We start from the raw sequence: 14,479 nt of genomic DNA, 5'->3' as shown, positions 1-14,479 counted from the left end.
ATGACCTAAAAATAGTCTTTTATGTAAGTCTCTTAAGTATTTAATTCAACGTATGATCTTCCCACATTGAATAGAGACAAATATACACGAATTAGCTTTTTTATAGCAAGGCCAATAAAGATGAAATCATAGTTCGCCCCTAACTCATCACTACCCGCTCAACGCCAGCCTTCCAATAACTCCATCCCACAGCTCTCAAATTCCTGAACTTGGATCTTTAAAAAACGACTAATCGCAAAAAGTAACATTTAACAGGCCGGAGGCAGGCGGGGGAGGAGGGTCCCTCCCGGTGCTCTCGGCAATCTTTAACGTAGCCAGAGGAGGAAAAATCGAAATCGAGCTCCCAGACGGATGGTGCATGCGACGAAGGGGGAGGGGGCAGAAGCGGTTCAGACGGCAAGTCCCCATCGAGGGCGGAAAGAAAAGTTGCAAGAACGGGTGAGTCAAAGGACAGAGAGGAAACGAACCGAGAGCGGCCGAAGCACGCGCAACCCGCAGACGACCCCGCCAGCCCACACGCTCGCAGACTCCCCAGCCGCAGCGCGAAGGCAGCAGGCAGGGAGCCACCCGGCTCCGTCCCGACGCGGCCGGCGACGCTGCGCGGATGCTCGCGGGTGTGGGGCGGGCTGACCGTGCGGACCCAGCAGGAACCAGGGCAGCCCTTCCTGCCCCGGCCTCCCCGCGCCCAGCTCCTCCAGGCTTCACTTTCCCCCGCAGCCTCCCGGCCGCGCCCGGGGGCGTCCCTCGCGGCGGGTCCCAACTTTCCTTCCTCTGGGGGCCGCCGCCGAGGGAGGGGGCAGGGGCGGCGGGGGGCGCGCGGCACCGGTAGGGCGCGGGGGTGGCAGGGGAGCGAGAGCCCGCGCCGGGCGGGACGCACCGGCCGCCAGAGCCCCGGCGGCGGCGCCACCCAGACCTCGCGCCGCGCCGCCCCGCCCGGATTCCCCCGGGTCAGCGCCCTCACCCCGCGGCAACCCTGGTCCCACCGCCGGCGCGTGAGGAGAACGGAACCCGAGGGACGGGAGCAGCCGGGCCGCTGTTACCTGAGGGGCGCGCACGCCGCCGCGGCGACCACCATCGCCGTCCGTCCCGTCCCCTTCCTGGTGACCACGGCCGCCGCCGCCGCCGAGCAACTGACACTGACTAACAACAACTAACTAACTACTCGCCGCGGCCGAGTCCACCGCGCGCTCCCGGCCGCTCGCCGCCCGCCCAGCCCACCAGCCTGCCCGCCTCCTCCCGGCCCCGCGCGCCGCCCCTCCGCGCGCGCCCTCGCTCGCCCGCCGCGCTCCTAGAGCTGTGAGCACGCGCGCGCGCACGAGCCCCTGCCGTCCCCCAGGCCTCCCTCAGCCCAGCGGGAGGAGTCGCTGCCAGGCCCCTCCTCTCTGTGGTCCAGCCTCCCGAGGACGAGACCTAAAGGGTGCCTGATTGGCTGCAGAGGGCGGGGCCAAGGTAAGGGGCGGGCTGCCGAGACCTTGAGCCCGCGTGAGGGAAAATTTGGGTTCGATTAAGCGTCAGAGAAAAAGAGCAGGGAAGTCTGGGCCCATTTGGGCGTTAGAGCCCGCTAGGTCAGCCGTCATCGAATACAGAATATGTTTTAGAAGACGCTAGTATATAGTCATGACCGATTTCAGTCCCTCTACTTTCTGCGGGCCTTCGCAATAAAAAAAAAAACTACATCTCCCAGAAATCTCCACGAAAATAAGGCTCACCTTGCGTAACCACGTAGTCCTTCGCCGCATTGGGGCAAAATAATCCCTCCATTTTTCTGAAGGTACCGTGGGTAATATTTCATTTTTCTCCTCACCGGAGCAATTGTAAATGTTATGCAGTAAGAGGAGTTACCTGTGGGAAGGTGGTTAAGCGATTAGGTAAAGAGAAGGAAAGGACACCAAAATAAAGTGCTGCGGAAGAATTTTTGTCCAGCTGTGAGATGACGAGTGCGTGGAGTGAAGGCGATTGAGAGGGGCTGAGGGAATTGTCCTCTGTGCGAGGGACTTTCTTTAGGCCCCAGGCCCCTTCCTGCCCCTGTCGTCAGCAGGTCAGTAAGCAGGGCGAGCTTGGGGGTGGCCCCAGTCGAGATGCCCTTCACACCCCTTGAAGAGCACCCCTCTTTTGGTGGTGGCATTGGTTTGTCTTGGTTGGAGGCCGGCTGAATGGGGGCGCCTCAACTTCCGGTTGGGGGAGGGGAGGAAGGCCGTCCTGGGGGAAGGGGGACACCCTCACTTCCTGTGGGGGGGGTGGTAATGGTTTGGGGGTGTCCAACACACTTTCAGTGCTGGTGAGGGCTTGAAAAGGCGGTGCTTGGTGCCATTCGCGGAGACCATGTCTTGCAGCTTTGGGGTTGTGTTTTATGTGAAAAGTTAGGTTATTCCAAGTTGTGGTGAGCACCAACCTGCAGTCAGAATTTATGAGTTTGTTTCTACGTGGAAGAGGGAACATTTCCTCCCGAGCAAAATTGTCTCAGTGCTTTCTTCAAAGAATTCAAAAGCCCCGGTTAGAATTCTCTACTTACCTCTGACAGATGACCTATCTTGTTGTGTGACTGATGAATTGCCAATTCTGCACCCGTACTCAAGTCCAGCCTTGGCTGGGTGAAGTGTGGTGCCCTCTGCCTTGACATGCAACAGGAAATCTAGCGCCTCTTTTTTTTAGGAGATAACTTATTATTTAGGGGACTGAATATTTTGCATAAAATCTGGGGCATTTTCATTAGCAGAATGAAAGTAACACACTGAAGTACTCAAATTTGATGTTACCTTAACTGATAAAATTGACATCTTAAATTCTTAGTTAGGCCTGCTGATTTGGGGCTGTAGCCTGTTGATTTGCCCGGTGCCTGAGAACACCTTCCTCAGCCTTAAAAAATTCTTTCTTTTTTCTTTTTTTCTTTTCTTTTTTTTTTTTTTTTTTTTTTTTGGAGACAGTTTTGCTCTTGTTACCCAGGCTGAAGTGCCGTATCACCACAACCTCCGCCTCCCAGATTCAAGTAATTCTCCTGCCCCAGCCTCCCGAATAGTTGGGATTGCAGGCGCCCACCACCACTCCCGGCTGATTTTTTTGTATTTTTAGTAGAGACGGGATTTAACCACGTTGGCCAGGCTGGTCTTGAACTTCTGACCTCAGGTGATCTGCCCACCTCAGCCTCCCAAAGTGCTGGGATTACAGGTATAAGCCACCGCGGCCTAAAAATTCTTATGTGTAGTTTACACGTAATGTTTGTGAAAGTTGTATTTTATTACATTTTCCTCCTTTGTAATTTAATTCATCACTGATTTTTAAATGGTATCTGTTCTTTTTCTTTTTTTTTTTTTTGGAGACAGAGTTTCGCTTTTGTTGCCCAGGCTGGAGTGCAATGGGGTGATCTCGGCTCACCGCAACCTCCGCCTCCTGGGTTCGAGTGATTGTCCTGCCTCAGCCTCCCGAGTAGCTGGGATTACAGGCATGCGCCACCATGCCCGGCTAATTTTGAAATTTTAGTAGAGACGGCGTTTCTCCATGTTGGTCAGGGCGGTCTCTAACTCTGGACCTTAGGTGACCCGCCCGCCTAGGCCTCCCATAGTGCTGGGATTACAGGCGTGATCCACCGCGCCCAGCCCAGTATCTGTTCTTTGTGGGTTTAAAGTATGGCTCATGGGTCATGAGACTCAAGATTCTAAAGAGGAAAAAGTTGGCTCACAAAGGACAAAAGATCAGTAAGAACTTTCTGGCTTTCAATATCTCATTTTTTTAAAATAAGAAACTATATGTGAGGTGGTAATAAATACTCAATAATTTTGATTCCTTGGCTTCTGTTGTCAATGAATACTTGGAGAGATGTGTGTCTGTGTACTGAAGGAATCATTTTGAAGCTTACTTTGTCAAATTTGAATAATGTTAGTAATTTTAGGATATGTATCGGTGAACCTAGAACTGTATTGTCTTTCAAGAATTTTTGAAATAATAAGGCCTGTGTACTTTTTCTTTTGTGATTGTACTTAATCTAGCCTCAGAATATGCAATTATTTTAATTCTATAATAGTTCTGTTAAAAAGCTATTTGGTTGGCCGGGCGCGGTGGCGCACGCCTGTAGTCCCAGCTACTCGGGAGGCTGAGGCAGGAGATTTGCTTGAACCCAGGAGACGGAGGTTGCGGTGAGCCGAGATCGCGCCATTGCACTCCAGCCTGGGTAACAAGAGCGAAACTCTGTCTCAAAAAAAAAGAAAAAAAAAAAAAGCTGTTTGGTCTAGAGTTCATTAGAAAATGTGTTTTAAACCAAATATTACAGTAAAGAAAAAAACACGTTTTAACCTTCTGTGGTCACTTTTAAAAAAAAGTCTGAAACTTTAAAATCAAGTATGATTTATATTTTGGAAGACCACGCAATTGCTGCAGTAGTTGACTGAAAAAGCAATACAAAACATTGTGTAGTTATTAATAGGTTAGGAACATGTAGACTGCCCCAAGTAAGTATTAATTGATTAAAGAAAAATTGGGCCAGGTACAGCGCGGTGGCTCATGCCTGTAATCCCAGCACTTTGGGAGGCCAAGGCGGGCTGATTGCCTGAGCTCAGGAGTTCGAGAACAGCCTGGGCAACACAGTGAAACCCCGTTTTGACTAGAATACAAAAAAATTAGCCAGGCATGATGGCGTGCACCTGTAGTCCCAGCCACTTGGGAGGCTGAAACAGAATTGCTTGAATCCGAGAGGCGGAGGTTGCAGTGAGCCGAGATGGTGCCACTGCACTCCAGCCTGGGCAACAGAGCTAGACTCCTTCTCAAAAAAAAAAAAAGAAAAAGTGTTCACTATCTTCTATATTAACATAATATAGAAGAAAATATAATATGGTCACCCTGACAAATGAAACTATAATGTCAGGAATTATTGAAGTATGGAAAAATTGTGGAACTAAATGAAAAAAATAGAGACTATCATGTTAAAATATTGATTGAGATAGAGTAATATTGCCTTTTGGAAACTGTCTTTATTAAATTGGTCTTTATGATATTCCATGGAAGAAATGCAGTATATAATAGAAATAAGAAAAATTGCTGCAGCTGAAAGATTTGAGCAGCTTGAAGAACTGTCTGTTTAGAAGAAAGCAATATATAAAGTACATATCTGAAAGAAGGCATTTTGTGATAAGTGGCAGTTATTCATTGGTTCCATCAAAGAAGAAATATTAGAAAAGCTTGTGAAAAATAGACAGGGAAAGTACATAGAGCCTGTTTTTTTTTTTTTTTTTTTTTTGAAACGGAGTTTCGCTCGTTACCCAGGCTGGAGTGCAATGGCGCGATCTCGGCTCACCGCAACCTCCGCCTCCCGGATTCAGGCAATTCTCCTGCCTCAGCCTCCTAAGTAGCTGGGATTACAGGCACGCGCCACCATGCCCAGCTAATTTTTTTTTTGTATTTTTTAGTAGAGACGGGGTTTCACCATGTTGACCGGGATGGTCTCGATCTCTTGACCTCGTGATCCACCCGCCTCGGCCTCCCAAAGTGTGTTTTTTTTTTTTTTTAAATGTTTCTTTGGAGAGGCTTGCTGTCCTCCAAGGTTTTTGTTTTTGCTTTTTTTCCTTAATGCCCTTTGTATAATTTTCTTTGCATGTTTAATAGAAATATAGTATCAAAAGTTTTTAAATTAAGATTTTCGTACATGTACTGTTTGTTACTTCAAGTTAGTGAATTTGAGATTTCATTCCGTTACTTGCCATCTGTATAATAAAGAAATTGTCAAATTTTTTTCAAGCACTTGGATTATATAATCATTTTCTTTTTCAAAGACAGTAATTGAATACACTGCTCACAGCAGCTTGAAATATTAAAACCATAGGTCACAATTCTGGATTCCATCTGACTGAAATTCGATTGTTCACAGAGATGTTATACATAATGCAGAAGTGTCTTTTCATTCTTTCATCTGCTTTTCTTTGTAAAATCAGGCTAATGTTTTGCAACTATTGCTTTTTTGTTTGTTTGTTGTTTTGGTGGTGGTTTGTTTTTGTTGTTGTTTTTGCCATGGGGTTGAGGATTAAAGGAAGTATCTTAAGAACTTGAGTGGTTTTTCAGCTTCATTGCTCTGCTGTCTTTATTTCAGAGCATTCAAGGGTATTCAAATGAGAATACTCCTAATGTGACTTTTCATTATTTCAGCAAAAGTTTAGAGTACTGTGTGCCAGTCACTGTTCTCGGGACTTTGAATACAATAAATACAGCCAAATGTTGATATTCTCTTGTAGCTTGCTCTCTAGTTTACAAATTAAAACTGGAATTTTGCTCTTTTGGTATTCCTAAATAAGATCTATGTTATGATCCTTGTTCAAACTGGGTAAAGAAACAGCCCTAAACTTGATCTCTCCTGGTCTTAATCTTTAAGGCATTCTAAACGCAGATTTGAATTGTCAGACTAATTTTTCTCCAGACCGTAGAAGCCCCTGTGTTAAATATTCAGCCCCTTTCATTGAAATCCGTATCATGATCCTACCACTCTAGCTTTCTTTGTATTGTAAAAACAAATAAGAGTGAACAATGGGGAAAATACAGGATCAGATAGGCCCAAATTCAACACTGGTCTCTACATTTTACCAGCTGAGCTTACCAGCTTGGTAACCATGAGCAATTTATTTGACCTCCCGAAGCCTCGATTTTCCTAAATCCAAATGGGGTTGTTTGGTGGAACCAGAATGTTATATGTGAATCTCCTGGTCCAATGCCTGGTGCTAGAAGCTTCATTAATGCAATTATCTTTTCCCCAGTGTTGCTTCTGCTTTTCTGACTATTGTGATTTGCCCACATGTCTGTTTTAAGCTTGACATTTTCCCCCACAGTATGGAATGCAGTGTTAGACTGAGCTTCAGCCTTGTCCCCCTGTCAGCATACTCACATAGTTGTCAAGATTTAATTTTTTTTCCTTTTCCTTGCAGGAAGGAGAAATCACTAATTTCCATGATTAGAAGATATACAAAATAGAAAAGTTTCAAGAAAAGATTAAGGAATCTTATTCTTGGCACAAATCACCAAGGTAATTTGAATTGTTACAGGCAGACTTTCAACTCACTGTCCTAAACCTATTTAAATACTAAGCCCAACAATGAAGACCTTTCACACTGTAATCATACCCCGTGTTACCCATCTATACATCCAAACAGGATAGCCTCTGGGAAAAAAAAAAAAAATATATATATATATATATATATATATATATATATATATTGCCACCTTTAAGAAGTATTTTCCGATATCCCTCCTCCTCTTCTACTCTCTCCCAAACTGTGCATGTTCAGTCCATTAACTTTCCAGAGCATTATACCTTTCTTATAGCATTTACTCTCCAGTGCTCCTCTTATTTGTTTTTACTGTCATTATTGTTGTGTGTAGAGTTTATGTCTTCCCATAAAAGGCTGCAGACTATATCTTAATACTGTCTGTGCTGTCATACCTGCCACAAGACCATTCACATCATAGGCATTCAGTAAATATTTGTGGAGGTAAGCAGGCTCTTGGAGTATGATGAAACTAATCAATAACTTTTGTCCATGATTACACCCAGCATCAGCACAATGGCTACCATACATTAGACACTCAAATATCTATAAAATGAAAAAGTGAATAGTAAGTCATCATTCTCTCATTTGGGAGCTTCTTAGGGTGTCAGATAAGCATATATTAAGCACCCATTATATAATTGGAGCTATGAGAACTGAGAACTCTGCTCCTGAATTTAATTGGAAAAAAAGTGAATTGTTACTAATATCTGCAGACTTTGAAGATGATAGGTGTTTGAGTAGGGATGGCATGGAGAGCTCAGTATAGAGTTGTTTGCATTGTGAGAGATATCCTCTACTACCTGAATGCAGAAATCAAATACATTTTCATATCAAGTATTTGGACACTTAACTTGTATTTCCACTCCTAGATATGTACCCAAGAGAACTGAAAACATGTTCACACAAAAACTTGCACACAAATATTTATAGCAGCCTTATTTGTAAAAGGCAAACTCAAATGTCCTCTAATTATTGGATGACTAAATAAAATGTGATATAGCCATACAATGGAATATTATTCAGCAACAAAAAGAAACTAGCAATACCTGCTGTAACATGGATAAAACTTGAAAATATTGACGTGAAAGAAGCCACACGCAAAAGGTGACATTTGTGTGATTCCATTTATTTGAGATGTCTGGATTAGGAAAAACTAATAGAGACAGAAAGTACATTAGTAGATGGGAATGGGAATGACTGCTTTGGAAGTGATAAAAATGTGCTGGAATTAGATAGTGGTGGTGGCTGTATAACCTTATAGACTAAAATATTTTGTATACTAATATACAGTTGACACCTGAACAATGAGGAGGTTAGGGGTACTAACCCCTTTGTTGTCGAAAATCCATGTATAACTTTTGACTCCCTCAAAAATTAGCTACTTAAATAGCCTACTGTTGACTGGAAGCCTTACCAATAGCATGAGTAGTTGATTAACACACGTTTTGTATGTTACATGTACTGTGTACTATATTCTTACAATAAAATAAGCTAGAGAAAAAATGTTATTAAGAAAATCATAAGGAAGAAAAAATATGTTTACTATTTTTTGATCAAGTAGAAGCAGATCATCATAAAGATATTCATCCTTGTTGTCTTTACATTGAGTAGGCTGAGAAGGAGGAAGAGAAAAGGTTGGTCTTACTGCCTCAGGTGGCGGAGGCCAAAGAAAATCAGCATGTAAGTGGACTCAAGCAGTTCAACCCATGTTGTTCAAGGGTCAACTGAATTGTACACTAAAGGGGTCAGTTTCATGGTATGTGACTTATATCTAAAAAGAAAGACAGAGATACTTAGACTTGAAGAATAGAGAATTTTGAATGGGGCCAAAAGAAAGAAGCCAGAGGTGTGAAAGCAAGGAAATGATTGTTCTTTCCTAGAGAGAAATATAAGCAGCTAGGTACGGGGCTAAAGGTATGTTAAGGATCAGGTGAGGATGGATATGAGGATAGCTTCTGGCTTTTTGTCTTAATGTAGAAGGGGTTGAGATAAATGCTCAGACTACAAAGTTATTAACAAAGGAGAAAGGCATCTTATGACCTTGAAGGAAGCTTCAGATTTCTTCTTGATTAGGTCAAGTATGTGGTATATGGTCTTTTTCGTTTCTGTGTTATGGTCAGGTGAGTTTAGAGAGTGGAAGTATTATAAGGTAAGGAATCTAGTAGCAATCAAAACAAAGTTACTGGGAAAGATGGGAGAACAGAGACTATACAAAGATGTTAGAATTTGATTCTAAAGGTCTCCCCAGATAATGAAAATAGATAAATCTTAATGAGAAGGAACCAAGGGCAGTGATTTGGAGAAGTCAGTACAAATAAAGGTATTCATTTGAAGAAATATTTGAGTGCCTTTTATGTGCCAGGCACTATTAAATAAAACTATAGCTATTTTCCTTATTTGACTTTTTTCTGAAGATAAAATCTTGTAAGTGTGATTAATGGTTATATGAGCATGGGTATTTTATAGTTCTAGATATGATACCTGTAAGGGTTATTGCCGAGTTTAAAATGAGGAAACTGAGACCAGCACAAGAAGATCCAATGCGAATTTATTCAGCTCCCGGGTGAGGTTCTGCAGCCCAACAGGAGGGACCGGAGAAGTCTCATGGACTCCTCTCAGATGTGGGGTTTTATAGGGAGTGGAGGCGTTTGATTGGTTGTGGGAGAGCAGGACGTGGGCGGGGCAAGCTGCCACTGGCAGGTAAGCGGGATGCACAATGCTATTGGGCAGATTTACAAGGCTGCTTTTGTATTTTGGCGGGGTTTTCCAATGGCTGGCTAGGTGCTGAGTGCAAAGCCTAGTGCCGAGTGCAGAAGCAGGCACAAGGTGATGATGTAGTTTCTAGGTGCGGAGAGGGATGGGCGTGTCCGAGCTCCCGGAGGGGGGGTGGGCGTGTCTGGGCTCCCAGCGAGGGAGGGGGGTGTCCAAGCTCCCAGAGAGGCAACTGGCCTTTCATTACCTACATTTCCCTAAAAGATTGTACTGATTTTTGATGATACCAGTAATGTATAAGGATGTTGATTTCACCACAATTTTACCAGCAAAATTATTTGGCTAATTGAACAGGCATAAAATTATTCTTCTCTTTGTGTTTGCATACCATGGAACCTGCATCTGTTGGAATATGAAGGAATTCAGGCCCCTTATATGTGTTCCCCCCTATGGCTTCTTTAAAGGATATGGATTTTTGAGGACCCTAGAAATCAAAATTTTGTTCAGCTCAAAAAATAGTTTTATTCAGTGCTGCTGTCCTTATTTTCTAAATAATATTCACATTTAGACCACACTGAGCCATAATTCCAATTCCCACTTGACAAACTTTTTTTAGTATTATACTAGGCACTACATATTATCTTAATTCTAATAATTTGGCATTTGTCCATATGAGAAAAATGAGGTTTAGAGATATTAGGTCACTTACCCAAAAATCACTTAACCAATAAGTGGTGGAGGCAGGATTTGAATACAGATCCTCTCAGGCCAGTGATTATTCTCATACTCCATGATCCCTCAGTGTCATCACTAAAATTTACTGGAAGATAATGGAAATTGGAAAATAAATCTGAACTGGAACTTGGACAATCAAGCACTGACTTACTTGTGTACATAATGAAGCATTTAGCAGATATATTATTTATTGTTTTGTTTTTACTGGGGAGGCTATAGTATGTAAAGAGTAAAAAGTCTTGGTATAGTTAAACCCACATTTTCAAGGCCTTCTGTGTTCTCCCTGATGATCAGGTACGTACTACCTCAAAATCTGTGATGGTAACAAAGGAGGAGGAAGGTAGTGGTAGCAAAGCAACTGCTTCTGGGTATACACAGTAAGATTTATGTGATTGTAGAAAGAGCAGGCAAATGGCTTGGCCTTCAGAGAATCCCACAAAGTAACCTTTTAAAATAGTAACTTAAAGTCTGACATAAGATTCATAACAGGATATTCACGACAAGATAAGATATTCAAAGCATAGCATCAAAAGGGGAGAGATTCCCTCATTTTTATTCAAGTATGGTATACTCACAAAACAAATTTAATATCAGGAATATAAAACAAGAGATACCATGTTCCAGTTCTGGCTTTAGTCAGATATTATAAAATTTAATCCCAATTTATAAGTAAAGCAATTCAAGGCCCAAGATTACACACCAAATAAGTGAACTCTAGGCTGGTGCAGTGGCTCCTATAATCCCAACATTTTGGGAAACCAACGCAAAAGCATTACTGTAGCCCAGGAGTTTGATACCAGCTTGGGAAAAATAGTGAGATGCTATCTCTACAAAAAGTAAAAAATAGCCAGGCATGTTGGCACATACATGTCACAGTTACTCAGCAGGCTAAGGCCAGAGGATCGCTTAAGGCTAGGAGTCCAAGGCTGTGAGCTGTTATTGAGCCACTACACTCCAACCTGGGTAACAGAGCAAGACTCTGTCTCAAAAAAAAAGGAGTGGGGGCACCTCTAGAACATAGGCCTTTAATCTGTGTGGTTGTTTTGTAATTTGTATGTATAATTTTTAAATAATTTAATATGTTGGCCAGGGACAGTGGCTCACATCTATAATCTCAACACTTTGGGAGGCTGAGATAGGAGGATTGCTTCAGGCCAGGAGTTTGAGACTGACCTAGGCAACATAGCAAGACCCCATCTCTGTTAAACCAAATAATAATAATTTATTATGAGTTTGTTTTGTTTTGTTTTGTTCTTGAGACAGAGTCTTGCTCTGTCTCCCAGGCTGAAGTACAGTGGTGCTAGCGGGCTCACGCAGTTCTTCTGCCTTAGCTTCCTGAATGAGTAGCTGGGATTACAGGTGCCTGCCTGCTTCAAAAGAAATGGTATCTAGCACTCTATTTTTTCTTTTCCAGACTCAAAATTCATATCTCCTTTTTTCCCCCCATCCACATGTCCTTCATTCCTATACTCCATAGCTTTAATTCCTATTCTCTTGACACAAACCTTCATTTTTGTTGCTGGTGGCATGATAGTTATCATAACTTTTTGGCTTAATAATACTAAGTTATATCAACAAATAATAAAATGTTCATACTCTTGAGCCACTAATTCCACATATAGACTTTATTCTGAGGAAATATTTTAAATAAGAAAAATAGTTAAAGGCACAAAATGTTAATAGCACTGATATCTATACTGTCAAAAAAATTAAAACCTTCTAAATATTCAACAATATTATAATGCTTAAGCAAATTATTGCCTATCTACTCAGTGGGCTGTAAGACATTCATTTTTCACAATAGCGTCTTTAATACATTGAAAGGATGTTGTAAGAATGTTTTTGCAAAAATGAAAAGGAGAAACATAAATCAGAAGAAAACAAAGTCAAAAAACTAATGTGATTGGTGTCTATTTCTGAAGCATTTTTATTTTCTATATAATAATAATTTACATTTATTGACCACTAACTGGTGTCAGGAACAATACTCAAGCAACATTATAGAAGCAGCATTGCGTAGTTATTGAAAACTAGTGTTCAAAAGTCAAATCTTAGCTTCATCACTTACTAATATGTGATCTTGAAAAGGAAATGGAAGAGAACTATGTCTACATTAAATTATTAAATCTATATAAAGTATTTGGCACATAGCAAACCCTCAGTAAGAATGTTTTTATCAGACATTTTATAAATATGTCTCATTTAATCTTCACATCCTCACAATAACCTCATTAGATAGTGTTATGTCCATTTTACATGAAAGAAAATTGAAACTCCAAATGTTTGAATACTCTGGGTTAAATAACTTGCCAAATCACTTAACTAATAAGCAGTAGAGTTTTGATTCAGAGCCCAAGCTGTGATTTCCACTTATGACTCTTGAGAGATGAGGTTGCTGCAGACTAATGCTTTTGCTAAGAACAGGAAAGACGAGGTTTAAAAAGAAAAGTGAAGGCATCAGAGACCTGCTGAGACATCCAGGACTTAAGAAACCACAATCATGTATCCAAAGGAACATCAGAGAAGTGGGCTGATGTTCCATGCTTCTCTTTTTTCTTAGGAATTTGCCAATTCATAGAGCATGACAAGATGTTATGAAACTTAGCAGAGGGTTTCTGCTAAAAGCAGAGAAGCTGATATTTTTATGGGGCTGAGCAGACAAAAATTGGATTTTAGAGATCCCCAGGTAGCTAATACTTGGGTTAGGATCCCTAGAGAAGGATGGCACCAAGAAAGTATTTTTTAAAACTTGTTTTCCCCTCACAGTGTTTGCAACACAGGGTCTAGAACTATAAGAAAATTAACTTGTATAGCTTTAAGCCAGTAGTTTTAGGTAACTTGTTACAGCAACAATTTGAAACTATTACAGAGACATGGAGAAATGGTGAAGTCGTCTATGGAGAGAAAGTTAGAAGCAGTAATATTTTAAGAGACAGTGATTGAGAATTTTCGAAAACCGATGACAAATATCAAGCCGTGGATTTGAAAAGTGCAAGAAACCCCAAGCAGAATAAATACAAGGAGTACCACACTTTCATAGTTTATAGTAAAAGTAAAACTGCTGAAAGTAACTGAAGAAGAAAAGATACATTGTTTTCAAAGGAACTGACATCTGACTTATCAAAAGAAATAATAGGAGCCAGAAAACAGTACAATGCTATATATATATATATATATATATATATTTTTTTTTTTTTTTTCTTTTACCTACTTGGTTTATTTGTTTTCTTTTCTTTTCTTTTCTTTTCTTTTTTTTTTTTTTTTTTGAGACAGAGTCTTGCTCTGTCACCTAGGCTGGAGTGCAATGGCACAATCTCAGCTCACTACAACCTCTGCCTCCTTGGTTCAAGTGATTCTCCTGTCTCAACCTTCTGAGTAGCTGGGATTACAGGTGTGTGCCACCATGCCCAGCATATTTTTGTATTTTTAGTAGAGATAGGGTTTCACCATGTTGGCCAGGCTGGTCTCAAACTCCTGACCTCAAGTGATCTACCTGCCTCAGCCTCCCAAAGTGCTAGAATTACGGGCGTGAACCACCCCGCCTGGCTGCTTTTTTTCTTTTTGGGTGACAAAAATTTTATATATTTATCATGTACAGCATGATGTTTTGAAATATGCATACATTGTGGAATTGCTAAATTGAGCAAATTAACATGTATTACCTCACACAATTTATGTGGTCAGAACACTGAACATCTACTCTCTTAGCAATTTTCAAGAATATAATATATCGCTATTAACTATAGTCAACATGTTGTACAATAGATATCTCAAACTTACTCCTCCTATCAAACTGAAATTTTGTGTCCCTTGACCAACATCTTCCCAGCCCCACCCCACCCCGGTAACTACCATTCTACTCTCTACTTCCATGAGTTCAGGTTTTCTAGATTCCACATATGAGATCATGTGTTATTTGTCAGTGCCAGACTAATTTCACTTAACAGATATGCCCTCCAGGTTTATTCATTTTGTTGCAAATAACAGGATTTCCTTCTGTTTAAAAAAAA

At 41.6% G+C, this 14,479-nt stretch overlaps 2 protein-coding genes across 10 annotated transcripts in view; one reads left to right on the top strand and one right to left on the bottom strand.

The window, feature by feature from the left end:
• Window positions 1-1,113, bottom strand: part of PEAK1 (pseudopodium enriched atypical kinase 1) — a 301,934-nt gene extending 300,821 nt beyond the window's left edge. For 5 of the 6 annotated variants that reach the window (XM_064382874.1, XM_064382878.1, XM_064382868.1 and 2 more), the window contains exon 1: window positions 1,041-1,113. The gene's annotated coding sequence lies outside the window, so the exon portion shown is untranslated. The remainder of the gene's footprint in view (window positions 1-1,040) is intronic. The other variant, XM_021668266.2, reaches the window with a different exon arrangement.
• Window positions 1,114-1,507: 394 nt separating this feature from the next.
• The window catches only part of HMG20A (high mobility group 20A), a 70,373-nt gene continuing 57,401 nt past the window's right edge, over window positions 1,508-14,479 (top strand). Inside the window, exons 1-3 of one of the 4 annotated variants that reach the window (XM_064382905.1) lie at window positions 1,508-2,038; window positions 3,073-3,165; window positions 6,900-6,997. The gene's annotated coding sequence lies outside the window, so the exon portion shown is untranslated. Of the gene's footprint in view, window positions 2,039-3,069; window positions 3,166-6,899; window positions 6,998-14,479 lie in introns of those variants that run through there. The other 3 variants (XM_012457675.3, XM_064382908.1, XM_012457676.3) reach the window with 3 other exon arrangements.

This window comes from Aotus nancymaae, unplaced genomic scaffold, assembly GCF_030222135.1.
Source record: "Aotus nancymaae isolate 86718 unplaced genomic scaffold, 86718_ANA_hifiasm-v0.15.2.pri h1tg000003l, whole genome shotgun sequence".
Taxonomy (NCBI): Eukaryota; Metazoa; Chordata; class Mammalia; order Primates; family Aotidae; genus Aotus; species Aotus nancymaae.
The sequence above is the reverse complement of the archived record's forward strand: the minus strand, read 5'-3'. Positions and strand labels throughout refer to the sequence as shown.